Source organism: Penaeus japonicus, unplaced genomic scaffold, assembly GCF_977035675.1.
Source record: "Penaeus japonicus unplaced genomic scaffold, GWHDUDI00000001_assembly GWHDUDI00000005, whole genome shotgun sequence".
NCBI lineage: Eukaryota > Metazoa > Arthropoda > Malacostraca > Decapoda > Penaeidae > Penaeus > Penaeus japonicus.
Window position 1 is genome coordinate 18,266,980 of NW_028234407.1, and position 330 is coordinate 18,267,309.

Consider the following 330-nt stretch of genomic DNA (forward strand, 5'->3'; position numbering starts at 1 on the left):
TTAAGGAACTGGGTTCAATAAAACAAGGTATAACGACAAAAGGAAAAAAAAAAAAGTAATAAAATTATAAAAAAGCAACAAAAATGAATGAGAAAAAAAAAAGATAATGGGAAATAATTGATAAAGATAATGTTAACAAAAATAATGAATAATAATATTTAATAATAAAAATTTAAAAAGATAAAAATAACAATGAAATTATAAAATTTCCAAAAACAATAATATGATAATAATAAAATGTTTGGAAAAAACAAAAAAATGATGATGATAATGAGAGTAAAAAAAACAAAAAGATTTAACAAAAAAATAATAGCCCTTAGGGAAAAACAA